The 15,711-nt window shown below is 35.9% G+C and overlaps 2 protein-coding genes across 7 annotated transcripts in view; both read left to right on the forward strand.

The window, feature by feature from the left end:
• MED21 (mediator complex subunit 21) overlaps positions 1-15,711 on the forward strand; it is a 1,150,573-nt gene that overhangs the window by 127,819 nt on the left and 1,007,043 nt on the right. The gene's annotated exons all lie outside the window — the stretch shown is intronic.
• RASSF8 (Ras association domain family member 8) overlaps positions 1-15,711 on the forward strand; it is a 115,311-nt gene that overhangs the window by 68,727 nt on the left and 30,873 nt on the right. Inside the window, exon 3 of one of the 4 annotated variants that reach the window (XM_050746744.1) lies at positions 11,560-11,713. The exons of the other annotated variants lie outside the window; for them this stretch is intronic. The gene's annotated coding sequence lies outside the window, so the exon portion shown is untranslated. The remainder of the gene's footprint in view (positions 1-11,559; positions 11,714-15,711) is intronic. 4 annotated transcript variants of the gene reach the window in all.

Raw genomic sequence — 15,711 nt, forward strand, 5'->3', positions numbered from 1 at the left:
AATATTGGCAGATGAATGAATCTGGTTAAAGTTAAATGTACAAAATTCTTTCATGTTTTCATGACTCACTGCTTTAACCTGCTTTTATGATTAATCAGCCAGTTACCAGTCTCAGCTGTGGTAAGAGGCCTCTGCTGTGTGGTTGTGGCCTTGGAGCTGAGAATTTCCTGGATATTAGATTGGAAAGTTATTAATCATTAAGCCATTAATAAAACTAAACATTTATTAAGCACCTATTATGTGTTAGGCACATCAACATGTAGTTTCAGTAGTTGATGCCATGAGGGTGACTTTGGTCACCTAGGGGAGAGAGGGGATAGAATGAGAAGCATAGAGGACTGAGCCAGAAATCAATAATGTTAGCGTGAAAAAGAATAGCCCAGAAGATAACAGGGGAATGACCAGATGGGTGGGAGAAGCCATGGAAAACGAGATGTGGAAGTCAGGACAGAGGAGTGGCTGTGAGGAACGTCAGCTGTGCAGATGCTCTGGGGACATCAAAGATGGTGCAAGGACATAGGAAACAGTATGAAGAAAGCCCACGCAGTGTCGGGTTCTTGGTGAACCTGTTGGAACTATGTTATTGGTAAAACCCGGGACAGATTATAGTTGATTTGGGAATAATGTAGATGAATTATAATTAAAAGAATTTGATACTGTATAAGTTTAATTTGTGTGTTTTAAAAATGTTTCACTCAGAACTTCATTTTCTTTCCCTGTACTCTGTGGGAGTATAGGTGATTTTATTTTCTAAGAGCTTTTTTCATTTTCTGAATATTTTTTAATGAACATACCTTTCCTGTGTAGTTGGGAAAAAAAGTTGTTAGGTATCAAAAGACATAATGATGTGTGATAACCTTATTTGCCAGTATGTTGGAATGTGAAACAGTGAATTCTAACCAAGTATTTCACAAAGAAATTGCAAGGACTTCTGGGCTGCTAAGTACCTTTTCTTTGGGATTTCCTTTGGTGCTACATGGAATAAATACTGTGCTTTGGAAGGTTGTAATTTCTTGGTAGTCATAAATGTCTATATGTTCCTTGGCCACGTACATGAAATTATTAAAAACCACTCTAACCTTTGAATTTTACTTCTTGCAGCTACAGTAAGTGGCAGTAAATAGAATTGGGCCCTCTTAACGAACAGAATTGAAACGAAAGAGGTTGAAACTTTTGGTTGTCAGATCCTTCTTGTATTATGTGTAAGGAGGGGTGAATGAGGAAGAGTGTTTGCTGAGTATATTTTGTACAAGGCACTGATAGATTAAAGATCTCCTTCTCTCCAATTCGATTGTAAAGGTATATGTTGAATTCTGGAGGAACCCTGGCTAATTTGCCTTTTTTAAAAAAAGCCAAATTTGGTACATGATACTTAGGTTTGACATGCAAAACTAATTGAAAAAAAAGCCATATAAAATTTTACTGCAGTGTTAGCTGAAGAATGTCCAGGAATGGTTGTAGTTATAATACAGTAAGAGTTCTGGAAAACTCTTCCAGTTCTCTCCATTATCCCTCATTAGCATGGTGCTATTCCACAAGTCTCTTCTCCCAGGGAACTGCATCCTGACCCCCGCCCCTCAGTGATTTGTCTCATGTCTATCTTGTAGATCACTGTAACCTCTCAGGCTGTTTGCAGCTCTCCTCTTCTCCATTACCAGCATGTCTGCATTAGGGAGAGGTGTGGGACAGGTCCAGCCTCACATATGTTTTAGCTGGGGAAAGAAGAATATTGCCAACCCTTGTTATTTTTTATTGTATTCCTTTAACAAATACACAGTAAGTGACAGTGCTTCGGAAGCCCTGCTTTTTAATCTCTCTGGGGAAGGGTGACCTCTGGTGGCTAAAACCGTAAGCCCCAATTTCAAGAAACAAAAAGCTTTCTTTTTACCGTTGTTTACATTATGTTCATATGTTTATGTTTTGTCACTTTTTATAATGTACCGTGTATTCATTCGAAGTAAATCAGTGTCTTCTGCCACCATGTTTAAATGCAGCAGCATCTTCTGTTAATCATCAGCTGTGCTCTGTACTCATGATTGGCCTTAATTTAAGATCCAAAATATTTCCTTAACATTTTTTGTTCTGAGGAACAAGACCATCTCCTTGGCACTCTTTTGTTATTAAAATTTAAAACTTCTCTGTTGGTTAAGTGTTGACCATTCTTATTATAACAGAAAAACAGTTTTACCCACTGGTTAAAGGAAAAAAAAATCAATCTCAAACTATGACGTCTGAGTTATACTCCTGGCTACTATTTATCTTTGAATCAGCCATCAAACCAACATTTAATTGGCTTGCTTCCTAAGAGATATTTATTCTGAACTTGCTTAGTCTGCCAGTAAATGACCGCCAAATTGTCAGTTTTGTTTTTATTTCAATCTTTGCTGGTTTGCTTATTTGTGCATCACTTTATTTAAAAAGAGTTTAGGGCAACTAATTTATGTTTCGTAAAAATAAGAGTTGAAATAAAAATGAGGCAAAAAGATAAAGTATCTTGCTTTCGGGATTTTGATTATGATGCCGTATGTCTGAACTGCCTGAAGGTTGATTTCAATTCATTTGTTTTCTAATATATAATTGATAAGCGTTATAGCAACTTATATTAAGTACACTTAGTGATAAAATAATTCTTAGTAGTTTCCCCTCCCCTCCATGATCCAAATAATGTTTTATTCAGGAGAAAATAAAACCATTTTGTTCAAAAGCCTTGGTTTTTAAGTATTTTCTGTGACAGTGTAAATCTTCATTCTTTCTCATGGTTTATAAGCCCAGGTAGAGGGGCTCTAAGAAGCAGAAATGAATTCATTCCATGTGATTGTGCTTGTTTTCAATGAAAGTTCTGCAGGGCTCTGTAGGATGACTTTTAAAAACCACTTGTCCAGATAAGATGGAGTATTCTATTCCTTTTATTCCAATATTGAGTTTTTGTCTATCACACACGGAAATGTTTTTACAGCCTGTGGTGCTCTGCAGTGCTGTTACTAATGCCATAGTAAAAATGCTGAGATGTTGCAGTGCAACAGAAATTCCCACACAGAAATACATGTTAATCGAGTGAATAATATTTAACTTCTTTCTTTTACAAACCAAATAGACATCCCCGAAGTTATCTTTTTTTTTTTTTTCCTAAACTTAGATTTTAGTAGATAAAGCAGCCCAGATTAACTTCTAGAACAAAGTTAGGACTCAGAAAGTATTTCCTCACCCATGCTGTACCAGACAAGTGGCTGGTTTTGGGGCTAGGTAAATACATATTTTAGGCTTTGCAGGCAATATGGTCTCTGTTGTTACTACTCAACTTCATTGTAGCACGTGAGCAGCCATAGATAGTACATAAATGAATGAAGCCGACTGTTTTCCATTCAACTTTATTTACAAACCAGGTAGCGGGCCATAACTTGCAGACCACTTCAAGATGATCAGGAACAGTGAGTTGAAGCAGTAGGAAATACGAGATTTTTCTCTTAAATATGTCTGATTTCTGACCAGCTTTACTGTTGCAGCTTTCAGTATAAATGAAGACTCTTTACAGTTACATAATGCCTGAGACAACAACCAAATAAGGTTTATTTTACAACTGGTAACTTGGTGCCAAATTAACTTGTAGACTCCCCCGGCCCCATTTTTTTTTTTTGTTGAGGTATTATGGGTATTATGACTTTATGATACTCTGCCAGTACATTAGGCTAGATTTCTGGATTACTTTGATTTTGCCAATTGTCAAACCTTTAAAATTCCAACACCCCAAGATGCTAGATTGTTTGAGTATTTTTGTTTTTTAAACACTGCCATTTAACTTGGATTCTCAAAGTGTATTTTGGCTCATCGTTACACATGAGACCCGTCCATCCTCATCGTGATGGTGTGAAGTCAGTGTAGAGTTCTTGAACTCAATCAGCAGCCCTTTGTTAAGCTTCTGCCACAGGCACAGTAGAGTTACTAACAGGATTTGAGCCCAGCTGAGGGTAGGGTCAGATTTGGTGGCAGTGTGCCAGGTGGATCACAGAGAGGTATAAGCAACTATAAAATTATGAGATGATAAAGGTTTGGAACTATCGCTGTTGGCAGTAAGAATGGTAAGTAGTTGATGGTCTGACAGACTTGAAAGTAAAGGACTAGAAAATGCTTGCCTGCTTCTAAAGGCACATGTTAAGTAGGGTCTGTGGGATCAGAGTGGGAATGGGAGAACTTGAGAGAAAAAGAGGGTTTAATAGAGATTTCAGTGGCAGCCACAGATGTAAAACTACAGATATTTTCGTCATTTTTGAAAATATTTCTTATTCAGAGTAATCTAAAAAATCTGAGGAGATGCAATGGCTTGATCTGACCTATGTGTGTTGCTTATAAATATGATTCAAATAAATTTACCAAAATAACTTACTTCTCATCATCATGTTAGTTACTTTGATGAAATATGTTTTGATGTATGTATTTAGTTTAAATTTATGTGCATGATGTCAGCAGCCTACAGTACATGAAGGAAACTTCCCATGTCCCAGGATAAGTAGTAACTTAGGAGAACTATGATCTTGAGATGCTGGGAAATTTTGTATCTGGAAAATTTACCAATCAGGGATTTTTCCATTGAGCTTGCTCTTTTGAACAAGTCCTTCAGTTTGTAGCAGTTTGTTAGCCCAGTTTATCCTTTCTTGTGATGAGCTACTCATTTTGCATTTTCACATATAAAACTTTGAAATGTCTTTTAGAAAGTTTGTGGGAATATTGTATATGTTACTGCTTCATTTTCCCCGAAAGGAAGTGGGAGAAATTTGAGTCATTAATATACATCAAAATTCTGTGTATGTTTTTCATACTCATAGCAGGTTGTTCAGAATCATCTAGGTAAGGAACTTTGGAATGTTGATACAAAACTAACTTCTAGCACTGTTTGTATAGAGAAGTATATCCCAAAGTCAAATTCTAGGACTCTTGGGACTGTTTCATGGTGGAGTCAAAGGTTCCCTTGTGATGTGAGAAGTTTTAGGAAGGAGAACAATGACAAAAAAAATTTTTTTGAAACTGCCACATTAGCATGCAGCAAAAAATTCTGAGGCAAATGTTTCCTGGCAGTTTTTATATTATATTTACCTGCTATTTATAGCCTAAGAGAGTTTTAACCCATGAAACCTCCAAATCTATTAAAAGTAAAAAGAGCTAGATAGATTTCATTAGCATGTGTAATGCCCAGTTTCCATACCCCTCTATAATCATTTAAATCAAGAATCGTAATGGGAATATGAGCCGAGAAATTCTGTTGATGTTTGAAATGCCTGGAGTGTCGACATAATTAAACAGCATATGTACACAATTGGCCCTGCTCCAAAACCAGTGATTATGTGTCTAACATCAATCCCCGTGTGTCTACAGAGCTGTTAGAGTAAACATCTGGAATCTTTTACTACCAAAACTAAAATATTACATAATCAGTTAAAAAAAAGCTTCCTACCCACAGAGGTCCTGCAGAGAGCAATGTATGCTGTGATCTTGTTTTCAAGCAGGCCTGTCTACTTTAGAGTAGCAACTAAATATATTAGATACTTCAGCTATCCTTGAAATGTGACTTTTCCCCTGAGGTAAATACTAAGAATGGTTTAAATGTTGCTAAATGGTTCAGCTGAACCATGAATACTCTGTAATGAGACCAAAGGGGGGATCAAGTTGATCAGCAGGAGACCACATTCTTACCAAAACTGAGGCTCCTCTCTCAGGCCATTACAAGGTATGGTGGAGCTCCTTTGAGCAAAAGAATTTGATATTTTCTCATGTACGTATTGAAGCACTAAGTAAAAATTGTGATGTTTCAGGTCATAACAGAAAACCAACACATTGTTTTATAGCATATTCTTGTTTTCACAATATAAAATGACAAGAATAGTGAGATCTTCCACATCTTTTTATATTTTTCCACTATATTTGTGTTAAAGCTTAGGTATTATTTTCATTCTTTCATGCTAAAAGCACATTACCATTTTCTAGAATGTAAGTGGTTTCACTAGAAAAATGATATTAATATGATTATCCAGATTGTTATTTTGGAGGGAAAAAGGAAATAAGTTCCGCAAACACTGTTGGGTTCCCTTTCTTTAATGATAGAGGCATAATATGAACATGAATAGTATCCATCTTCATAGAAAGAAAGAAATGTACAGCGTGAAGTACTGAAATTTTTTAATGGCATATTTCTTTGTGGAGGTGAAAACTGTTTATTTGCATTTAATATGCAAATCTGCCTTGTCCCCATCCAGTTTGCCACCTTCCAGGTAAAGGTTGAGTGCCAGGACTCTCGAATCAGCCTCCATTCATATCTCAGTTACCACTTCGTACCAGCTGTATTGTCTCCAGCTAGCTAGTTCACCTTTCAGAGCCTCCAGGGCCTCATTTGTAAAATGGGCATGGGGATAATAACATCACTTCAGTGGATTATTTTGAGTCATTGTATGTGCCTAGCAAAGAGGAAGCACTTGGATCTGCTGGTGCTTTCTCCCCACCACCATCACGTCGACCAGACCCTGGCAAGCTAGCAGGGAGGTGGTAGTGGAGTGGGGAGAAAGATGTTCCAAGCAGAGGAAGCAGTACATGGCAGGGCAGGGAGATGTGGCTGCCTCACAAAGGTGGGGAGTAGTTGAGGAACGGGCTGGAGTGAGGTGGGCAAATGGTAGGCACATCGCAAACTGATCAACTGAGATAATCACAGCATTAGCTGGGATTTAGGGGTGAAGGAGTAGGAGTGAAGGGACATGTGTCAATGTCCCTAAGTCCACAGGGGCAGGACAAAATAGCCCCATGGTCTATCTAGGACAGAGGTGTTTCCTGGACTTCCCTGGGCCACATTGGAAGAAGAAGAATTGACTTGGGCCACCCATAAAATACACTAACAATAGCAGATGAACTTTAAAAAAACAAACAAACAAACTCATCAATGTTTTAAGAAAGATCATGCATTTGTGTTGGGCCGCATGCGGCCTGAAGGCCATGGGTTGGACAAGCTTGATCTAGGATTTCTATCATTCCCACCACTTCCAAAATTAAACTCGTTCTTTTCAGTGGGAATGACTAAGCAAATAATCTTAGTGGAAAAAATAAATCATTATTCTTTCTGACAGGCTAAGTAACTCCTATTTCTTTTCCTCCAGCGTTTATTTCCCATATTTCGAAATTAAGGAACCTCCTACTTTTTACATCTTAGCTAAAATGCATAGGGGAAATCAAACAAGAGTGGGATAAGATGCAAAGACAGCAGAATTATTTATTACATCTTTTCCATGTAACATGCCTATTAAAATTGATGATATTTAAACTACATTTTAAAAAAACAGTCTAATTAAAAAACACCATACAGCAGATTCATCAAGTGTAGATGCATTCTAATTGGTTTGTTGTAAACTGCTTTTGCCTTTCTAGGTACTTTCTATTTGTCATAGCATTTGGTTTTTAATTTCTATGTGCATTAGTCACTATGAACTATCCTATTTTTGGTATTTATGATGATTACTCTGGTGTTGCCCTGTAAACTTTAATAGACATTTTTCCAGTTGCCCAATACTACTGGTTAACATTATTAATCTCTCGAGGTAAGGTTAGTTAATGAACTTCTCTTCTAGGCTGTACTAAGGCACTGACACCTACTCTGTGGAAATGGCTTTCCAACCAGTTTTACTCTTGTATGATAATTTGTAGGGTCTAGTGATAGCTAGTCCATGTCTTCACAGTTAGTGAGAAGAATGCTACCTAGGCTAGAAAGGGAAGAACTTCTTCACACAGTTAACATTTCTTTTAAAAAAAGAAAACGAAAGGGTTTATTGTAAGAGAAAAAATTTTAAGCCCAGAAAATACTGAAAAAATGAAGTTATATATATTATTATATAATATAATATGAAATTATATATAAAAATTATATATAGTATATATGTTTTGCATTATATATTGTATATGTAATTTTATATAATTATATATATAATTTCACCTTTTCAGTATTTCCTGGGTTTAAAATTTTTTCTCTTACAATAAACACCTTTGTTTTCTTTAAATAAATGTTAACTGTTCTTGAAGAAGTTCTTCGGTTTCTAGCCCAAGTAGCATTCTTCTCAGCCAACTGTGAAGACGGAGACTAGCTATCATTAGATATATAATATATGAAATATATATATCTAGTGATGTATATCACTATATATCTGATATATATCACTAGATATATAACATGAAATTACATATAATATATAATTATTTCATTTATAATAATTACATATGAAATATACAATCATATAATTATAATATATAATTATTTCATATACTATATAATTATATATGATATATAATTATAACATATATTTCACAGTTATATATTATATGATAATATAATAATTTCATATAATTATGTTTATATATATATTTTGTATATTTCATAATATGTGAAATTATATATAATTTTATATATGATATCTATAATTTCATACATTATATATTATATAATTTCATATATTTGATTCTTTTATATATTTATAATTTATGTGTGTGTGTGTATAGCCATCCATGATTTCACTCCTCTGAGCACAAGGGCCCAAACTCAGTCTAAAGGGCAGATACCATGACAGCTTCTTCTTTTTAGCTTTTTACTTCAGCCCAAATCCATCCAAGAACAGCCTAGTTTACTCCCAATGATCACTCATTAATCTCTTTAGTATTATATACATCGGGGCCTCTCTTGCTTAAATCCATGTTTGTCACTAACTTCAGGATAAGCTCAGCAATGGCAGAGATGCCCTGAATATTTTTTGTGAATCATATCTTTATAAATGGAGGGCATGTCGGGGGAAACCAATGGCTTCTGTTTCTGTTTTGTTTTGTTTCATCCATCCCTTCAAGAAAAAGAGAAGGTTTCTGTTTGCTTGAACTGAAAAATTCTTACTGAGGAATAAATAGAAAAGCATTTAACAAAATTTTAAGCTATTCTTAAAAATTTGATACTTATTTCAGTATTTATTTTTTTTAGAAAATTATTTTTATATATGGGTGATTTGGAACAGTTTCATTTTTAAAATTTTAATGTGAGGTGTCCTAATTTTTATTTTAAAAGAGCCAAGATGACTTTGAGACTAATATTTAAGCTAATATTTAATATAGCCCAGAAGACTGGTAACTTGAATTTTTTAAAAAGTGTATGTCTGGTTGAGCGTGGTGGCTCACGCCCATAATCCCAATACTTTGGAGGCTAAGGCGAGTGGATCACCTGAGGTCAGGAGTTCGAGACTAGCCTGGCCAACGTGGTGAAACCCTGTCTCTACTAAAAAAAAATGAAAAGTTAGCCAGGCTTAGTGACACACGCCTGTAATCCCAACTATTGGGAAGGCTGAGGCCTTCCCTCCTCTGAGGGAGAGATTGCAGTGAGCCAAGATAACACCACTGCACTCCAATCTGGGCGACAGAGCAAGACTCCATCACAAAAAAAAAAAAGCGTATGTCTATTACACTATGATAAAGTAGTATCTAAGTGATAGGAAGTTGGTGTTTTCCTTTTATATCTCAGAGTTTATCTAATTTTACTATTAACAGTATTGCTTGTTGCCTAATAATTTGTTTAAAATCCCCTTCTTTTACTGTGTGAAAAAGTCTACCCAGGGACTATAAAAGCTGTAAAGATTAAATTCGGATAACCCCTTGACAGTGCTGTACCCAGGGCGGTTAGTAGGAAGAGGCAAGGTGGGAAACAGTGTCTGTAGAGAATTTGAAAACAATAAAATTAAGACTCCTAAAAGCTGACCTTCCTTATCACCATGGTCCAGAAATTATAAGCAATATCAGTGATGGATGCTCTTTTGTCACCTCTGTGGATCTTTGCCACTGCCAAACACCACCCTCACTCCCTTTGGTATACTCTTTTAAAAGTAAATGCTATACAAATAAGTTTAAATTTTCATACAAGTTATTTTGTGTAGTTTTTGTATTTTGTATACTTCTTAGGGCATATTTAGAAAGGGAGTAGAGTTTATAATTATTTTACTACCAAGTTCCCATTTTATTATACTGTTCCCAAAACCTTCATTCCATTTTTAAACATTTTTATTACCAAATTGTGTTTAGTTAATAATATTTTTGTTTTTATTATGAGATGTTTATAACTAGCAATCAGATTGGCATAGAAACAACAAGCTTAGCACAGTGAATTCAGGTAGTTATTTATTTTCACAAGCAAATATATTTCATTGCATGGATAGCCTTTATGTGGCTGGTGGGCCTTCATGACATGGGCCCCTCTAGTTTTTGTTTGGAGGTGGGTGCTAAAGAGATACTTGTATGGGATGCAGGGGGAAGCTTCAGAGGAGTGGCTGTGTCCTGAAACCAAGAGCTTCCCCTAAAGGGTCACCACAGCAAGCTTGTTTTCTTAGTCAGAGACTAAAGGAAAATTGTGCCCTAGCCAGCTAGCTTAAGGGTAAAACAATTTTAAGGTGGAGAGAGGGAGGAAAGCAGCTATGTATTAACCAAGGCCAGCTCAATTCTAGGACTGGGCTGAGTGCCTGTGCTGTGTGTATTTGCACGGCATCCCCTCCTCTTCGGTGTGTTGTCTTTCTACCTTGTACACACCCCCATCACAGTCATATCGAGTTGGGCTTGTAAACTTCTGGAGTCATGTTGCACGTGATGTATATGCTTTGGATGAACTAATGGCACCGTGATCAAATAGTTTGCTCTCAGAATAGGGTCTTCCCTACTGTTTTGTACCTTTATTCTTAGAGTGAAGCTTTGTTTCATGATCAAGGTCTCAAAGAACCTCAGTCCCTTTGGAAGTAGAACTGACTAGATGAAATACAATGAAGATCACAAAAATAAATAAGCTAAAAACTGCGGTTTTGACTGTTTCCTTGAAAGTATTTTGCATTTTCATTTATGAGCACCGTAGATCCTGCAAATGTACTTACATGTTTTTATACTTTGTGTTTAGAACCTTAGCTTTGAGGCATACTGGAAAGGCCAAAACTACAAAACATTTGGCTTTTAAATGTATCTTCAGCATACATATTCATCACTGTTACCCAGGGCACGTTTGAAAAAATCCAAAAACCTTGTATAACCTGCTCTTTAATTCCCAAGATTAATTTGGGAAAATGACTCAAATGCTTTGTTTTTTGAAATGTTCTTGTTAAAACACGCGCGCGCGCACACACACACACACACACACACACACACACACACGTTTAAAAGGGGACATATTTAATTTGCTTGGTTTCCAACAGATGTAATTAGTGCTCAGTGAAGCCTTAGCTCCCAGTGCACAAAACTAGGACATTGTTTTGTCTCTTGTTGGTTTTATTTAATTTGACTTTAGCGTCCTCACAATGAATTTTATTGCCCTGATAAATTACTCCTTTGTTTTCAAAGACAAATCCTTCCTATCATTCAGGTCTGTGTCAGTTTTTTCTACTTAGAGCTTTGTGGTACATTACAGATATTTATTCTTTCTACGTAAGTGTAAGACTTTTTCCCTTATTTTTCTAGAAAATGTTTATGTTTTTAAAGTTTGCTTTTGAATTCTCTTTTTAAAAAGCTATTTTAATTGTTTCACAGTGTGAAGCATTAGAATCACAGAACTGGAAGGGACATCATGGATGTTCCTTGTGATTGGGAAAGGAAGGTCCACAGCAGTGATTTTCATTGGGGATCCTCCTCCTGTGAAATTTGACATACTGCTCAGGTCAGACTCAGAAGGTGCATTCTTAAGGTAACTTTCACAGCATTGCCAGAAGAATTAGCTTTTGTTAAGTAGATAGGAGAGTCTTCATCCCGTTTTTTCCTTAGGCAGGTGGAACGTGATCTCTCTGTCTGCTGCTCATAGTTCCCTTGGAGTCAGTGGGGGAGAATAGCAGGTCCAGGGGGGCAGAGTTCTGATTTCAGTGGTAGACTCCTGTTGAGGCTGGGTGTTAGAGGATGGAGGGCTTGGGACTTGAGTTCTGTATTCAGTTCTTGTAACTTAACTCTTGAGTAGATCAGTGAATCTCAGCTGTTTGCTGTTTTGGAAGGAGAGGGGTGAGGGGGTCCCTGTTACAAAATGATAGTGTTAAATGCCTTTATAAATTATCTAAGACTTGTCAACACTATTTTGAATTTTTCAGAGAAAAAAACGCAGAAGGCGTTATCTCAGAGTTGCAGTTAACCTATTGCCTATTGCATAAACTTCATGATACATTAACAATACCGGTAGTTGGTGATTCCCATGTCATCTTCCATTGATTTTTCTAATAGTATGAATTTGCATTCAGTGTTTCTGCCATGTTACTTTTGAAAGAATCACCCTGTGACCTGGAAGTTGAGGCGAAAAACTTTTGCTTTTACTTGTTATTTACTTCTTGAGTAGATCTGTTTAAATAAAAGGTATAACTAATGGCTTAATGTAAATAAATTAATTTATTTGCCTGGATTTAATGAATAAATAACTTTAGACAGAGAAATAATGTTTGTCATTTGTGTCTTTTCTACATAATCATGTATGTTACTGAATGTCTGACCCGGGTAATACTGCAATTAACATAGAGCTTATGAATCACATCAGGTGTTTAAATTATGACTTCATTTTCTTGACTTTGATTATTCTCTCAACACCATTTGAGCATTGAGATTCACTTAAACTGTGGCTCTTTTGTTTTATTTTTTGTAACTTTTTTGCCTTTTTAATGGTTGAATCATAACTTTAAATATATTAGTATTCTTGACTTTTAAAAACGAAATTAGGAAATTGTTTATCTCCTTGACATAAGATTTTTAGTTTAATAGCTAAACACAAATAATTGGCTCCTTGGATTGGAACCAGAAAATTTCCCAACTTCATTCCCTTATCATTCTGCCACTAGTAAGTAAACTTTGAGCAGTGGAAAGACTTCTAAAATGGGCTAGTGTCAGTGAGGTGGGACATGCGGTGAAGGTTATTGGGGGCTAATAGTGGCTGAGGGGAGTGGTGAAGTGGCATCTTACCTGGAGGAGGAAAAATATTTTGGTCTAAAGTTTGGAAGAGGCAGAAAAGGGTAGGAAATGTTTTTTTCTGATGGGCTTGTGCCACAAAGTTTGAGAACCAGGTCAGCAGAAGCTGCAGCTCCTACTAGTGCTTCAGTTGAATAGTTATAGATAGATACCTCTTGACTGTGAAAACATCTGTCCCATGCCACACTGCTGACATCTTGCCTAACACCGCACTTCACCTGGCCTCCTCAGGAGTAACCGACTTAGTCCTTGAGTCCCTGCTTCCCATTTTAATAGCAAGGTGACTGCTGACCCTTTCTTAGACTGTGGCTTTTTCCTCCTTTCTGGGCATTCAATATATTCATATAGGACTAACATGAATATTTGAGTTCAGTTGGTTAGACCATGATTTTTGCATAGTTTATTCTTATTTTTTATTAGTATTGTTATACTAACAATTATACATAGTATTCTTAATAGTTTATTTAATCTGTCCTTTCTGCTGAATATGTTGTTGTCTATCATGTTGAAACACAAGCTGAGGTTTTGAGGATTTCTTATGTTTTCATATATACAGCTTTTAGAGTTTTCATTCTTTCTTAGAGGTCTATACTATTTTGCTTCTTCAGGAGCTCAGTTGGATTAATGTTATTTCGAATTTGCAGAATTTTAGGTAATCAGAAATGCATGAATCTCCTTGGCTTTGACACTGGGTAATTGTGTAACTTGAACAGTTTATCAACTGGATAATACAGTTAATTTAATGAGTATGCACTATGTTCACAAGACTAGGAATTGTAAAGAAGTGGGGAAAACTCTGATTTCTAGCTTAAATGATAGCTGAAGAAGCAGAGTGGGGGGTGTGTGTGTACACACACCCATATATATCTACATACATAAATATATGTATACACACACATATATCTACATACATAAATATATATATATACACACACACAGTAAAATACTAAATTCCAAGCCTAGATCAGTCTTAAAATGGAAACATAGGACAATATGATGCGAATTTGTATAATAATGCTAAGGAGATGCTATTTAAAGTATAGAGTATACTTAAATGAGTTTTATAATGTCACATCTCTGATAATTTGATATATTGTGCCTGTCTTAGTTCTAGATGCAAATTTCAAATTTTGCTGATAGCTCTACAGAAATATGTATTGTCCTTACAAATTCAAAATACCCAAAACCTAACAACTGTTTTATTTATGACAGAATCATACTGAGAGAATGAATTGCTGGTGATTGTAAATGTTTTGGAATTTTCAGTCTGATTTTAAAAATGAAACAAGGTGTATATTTGTTTAATATAGTTCTTTTCTGAAATATAGTTCTAAATCAGAAAGGTTGGTTTATTATTTCTCCAGTTAAAGGGGAGAGCATGGCAATCTGAGAAAACAACACATTTGAAGGAAGGGTTAGAGAAAGAGCACCTACTGTGCTATGTTCACTCTATACATTCCCAAGCCTAGGAGTGGGTGACAACGTTCATCACAGCCAATCCAGGCCTATCTGTGGGTCTGGATTTTTTTTTCCATAATCTAAGGCAAGTTATTCAGATAGATAATTTATAAACCAGAATCTGAAAATGGCTTGAAAAGTCTGCATAGTTTACTTTATGAATTCCTTTGTTTTGATTTCATTAGATTCCTTACATTCTTTTTATTAAAACCTTCTGAGTTTGTAGGGTGGAGCATGTCTTCTTTCCTGGTGAGATTCAGTCTATTTTGATTAATTTGTTTTTAGGGAGTAAAAGCCTTTGCTTAAGTGGTAAGGTGTTAAGAAATGTATCAGGATAATTTTATACTGTACTGATTTTTTTTTTCATTTCTAAGCTATAGTAGATGTTATCTTTGTAATTTTCTGCCTCTTTTATAAGTATGATTTACTTGAGCATTTCCTGTCACTGAGCTTTTTAAAAATATTTACAAATTATTTCAATTAACTGTTTTATTTAAGATCATATGGAAACCACAAATTGTAGGTTAGAACAATAGCATTTTTTCTTGAGATAATGCATTGGGATATATTTAAGGGTTTTATAGTGTGATATAATATTCACAGTAGCATCAATTAGTGGTAAGATTTATTTCAGGAGTTTAAATCAATACTGCAGGGCTTTTCCGCAGTATTGCTTAAAATACTTGAATGCCAATTTTATTCCCTCTGGGATCACACTGACATGTTCTCATTAGTATTGTGCCCATTCCCCTCCTAGTTTAAGCATAAACTGTTTCTGTCCTGTACGATTAGTGCCTATATTATTCGACAAACACACATGGTTCACCCATTCTGTGCCAGCCGCTATACTGAGGGGTTCCAGAGGTAATAGAACAATGAGAGGAGTAGCCAGATAAACACTTTGATATGAAACAAAACCACCTAATGCTTTGAAAGCACAGGGAGAGTGCCCGCCTCCATACCAAAAAACTGGTATGCTGCCTGTTGAAGGATGTGCAAGAATTAGCAGAGAAGAATGCAAAGCATTTACCAAGGAAAAAGAGCAGCATATGCAGCTCAGAGATGCTTGGGAGAGTGATAGATTTAGAGAACAGAAGTGTTTTGGCATAAGGGTAGAGGGGAATTGGGAGAGTTGCAAGATGATGAAAGGGTAGCACATCAGTAACCTATGCAGAGTTTGGATTTTATCCTGAAGACAGTGGAGAGCCATTGGAGGATTCTGACCAGGAGAATGGAATCCGATTTGTATTTGAAAACCATTTACCTCCAGCAGTAATCTGCAAAGTG

The sequence above is a fragment of the Macaca thibetana genome, chromosome 11 (assembly GCF_024542745.1).
Source record: "Macaca thibetana thibetana isolate TM-01 chromosome 11, ASM2454274v1, whole genome shotgun sequence".
In the NCBI taxonomy this organism is placed as follows: Eukaryota; Metazoa; Chordata; class Mammalia; order Primates; family Cercopithecidae; genus Macaca; species Macaca thibetana.